Consider the following 3114-nt stretch of genomic DNA (forward strand, 5'->3'; position numbering starts at 1 on the left):
CATGTTGACCCGATCCCTTCCTCGGCTCCCCCTCAACATAGTCCTCTAGCTCGTCCTCCGACACTTCCCCATCCGATGCCTCCCCATCTGCCTCATGTCCGCTCGATGACCCTGAGTCTGAATCCAATCCCAACCTTTCCTCTGCCCAAGCCTCCAACTCATCGGTGTCCATGCTTGAAGCACCGGATCCCTCAGATGTCCGCTGATTGAGTGATGCCATGCCTGCCGAGGATGGGCTTGTGATAGAACGCGTGCAATCAGTATGGTAGGATCGCCAATCATCTCCGAGGATTTGAGACCAAGCGTCAGAGGACTGCGAGCCCAGAGAGTTGCCGGAGGAATCTGAAGCTGAGGGTGGCAAGGAGAGAGAAGATAGCGATGACAAGCTAGACAGGGTCACACTGGAGTGACGACGGAGGCGACCGGTTGGAAGTAGTGTAGCACGACGGCGTGCAGCAGCATTTTGGCGAAGCTGCGCTTTGTAACGAGCTAGACGAATGTAAGCCCTGAGAGATTTCTCTGCGAGAGCACGATGGACAGTATGGCGAGGCATCGGGAAGATGGTTAGGAAGGTAGGTAAGGCGCTCATGTGTTTGGAACTAGAATATTACATAATCGAACAGCCTGAAACTTGCTGCGCCCATCAAATGCCTTAACACCTGCGGAATCGTAGTCAGAATCGCGCGCAGAATCACTGTGCATGAAGGGGTAGGTCAAACCTGACTCCGATTCTGGGACGTTTCTCCAGGCCGCTTCTGACCAGAATCGAACCAGAATCGGGGCTGAATCGTAGGCTGAATCGCCCACTCTGACCTCCCCTATTAATAAATGTTATTAACTGTCAAGAACATTTTCTAACACCGCCGTGGTTTGTTAACAGTCGTATCCCATCGATGATCACCATGCCAATGCGTCCCTTCTCCCTCCAGTATCTTGCTAGGCTTGCCATCTGCTACACTATCATCATCGGAATCCTTGTCTCCATTATCCGGGTTGCAAAAAAGCATGTGCAAGGCATTCCTGAAGAATTGCTCGTCATCAGCTTCTTGCTTGTCTTCTCGGCGCTGGACCTCGGATCAAGGTTAACGTCCATATCTAGTTGCATATGATGTTAGTATATTTTGCTTATTAGCAAAGTCTTAGACTAGTGCTTCACGGAGATTTTTGGCAGTGTGTGGTTCCAGCTCAAACACCTATGTATTGCCTCCATCTGGACTTTTGAACAATATATAACCGGGCTGATAGACCCCTGGACTTTTGAACCGTTAATTAACATGTTAATAACCTGTTAATAAACCCCGGGTTCATTATTTCGACTTTCAAACTTTACCCTAAAGGGGGCGGATAGTTTAGGGAGACTGACCGAGTTTCTCACAAATTTCCGCCCCCCAAGCCTGGAGGATGTCTCTGTGCACTTCCTTGTGACCCATCGACATATTCTGAATCAGTGTTTTGACGACGAACGATTGGAAGAAACCAACTGGATCGATGTATGCTCGAAGCTGCTCTCTCCACATTCCGTCGACAGCGGCTGGTTTTCCTGGTATCTTTGGAGAAGCCTGCCAGGGAGCATCTTTGGACTCGAGAGCTTGGACAACTATTTCTGGCGTTGCGCGATCGCGGGAGACTGACTGTTGCGTGCAAGTCAAGTAAGCTTGAACATTCTCTCATGATGTGCCGTCCATGGCACAGCTGACCAACTCCTTAGTCGCTGCTGTTGGCCATGAGCCTCAGTGAGAACTTACATGGGCTCAGCTGTATAAGGTCAATTTGTAATGTATGACGTCGGAAAACCCAACCAAACCCATAATTTGGCAGTACACCCGACTTTGGCTGTATGTCGTTGTATGAACTCGGGTGGTCGTCCGATACCAACCAAACGCTGTTGGGCTGGGTCGGGTGCGGCTGTTTTCATTGGGTTAGGCGTGGTTACTGTCGAGACCCTTTGTATCAGAACATTTTCGCATGATCGTATTCTATTGTATGTCGTTGTAAAGCTACACAGTGGAATACAGCTACATTCAGGTATCATTGAATACAGGGGGAGAAGACTAGATGCCGTTGGATCATGTCAGGACCAGCCCGTGGTGCCAATGGGGCGCGCATGCAGCGGCGTCAACCTCACCCGCAAGGGAGATCAACAGATGAGTGTGATGTCTAAGCCTCCTAACAACCACTTGAACAGGCCCGTCGTCGACACTGTCAGGATTCAAAATGCGAACAGATCAGTGATATTCGGCAATAGGACTCAATAGCGGTGCTAGACACATACTGTCTACAACGCAGGGGACCCGTCCGAGCATCTGTCGAAAAGGTGAGTAAAGGAAGTCAATACATGTGATCGAACACACCTGGCGCTCGGCATGACTCACAAACTCGCAGTGGGCCTCGAAGGTTTCCTGCGTTCCCCTGGTCTCCATGTACCATTTCCATGCATGTATCCACCTGCAACAGAAATGTGAATCAGGCACTCAAGGAAGTCAGTGAGTGAATGAGGGAGTAGTGCATGCTTGGCACCTTGCAGATCAGCTGGGGAGGCCATTGCGAGGTCTTGCGAGGCGCACATGTTTTTGTCGCTGTTGTCTGCTACGCTTGTCGAGAGACTGTATCGAGGGAAACGTACCTGCGGAAGCGACATAGAGGGAGACAGCTTGCGAACGAGGGGATAGAGATGGTAGACGTGGTGGATTAAGAGATAGAATGTACATCGAGCGAATTCAAACATCGGTGCCTAAAGTGCATGACATCATATTCTCATCGAGGAGGTGTCACAGCCAACGAGCTGTGCCACCAAAACAAACAAGGGCAAAGCTTACTGATGCAGAGGTTGGTGCGAGAAGCGAAGCAACCAGAGGTGACACAGCAAGAGATGTGAAGAGGTGTATTCCCTAGACTAGAAGGGGCAGTAGAAGGTAGGGCTGCTAGCTACCTACAGAGGAGATGGGGGATCGACGAGAAGATCAAGTCTGAGGTTCCCTGCCTCAGACTCCCTACTATATATACTAATACAATGGTGCACAGACCAGGTACCTATTGACCATCGTTTGGTCAGAGTTCTCTGCCTCATGGCCTACCCTCTGACCTGCCTCATGGTGACCTTACGACTAATACCTG

The sequence above is a fragment of the Dichomitus squalens genome (assembly GCF_000275845.1).
Source record: "Dichomitus squalens LYAD-421 SS1 unplaced genomic scaffold DICSQscaffold_3, whole genome shotgun sequence".
NCBI lineage: Eukaryota > Fungi > Basidiomycota > Agaricomycetes > Polyporales > Polyporaceae > Dichomitus > Dichomitus squalens.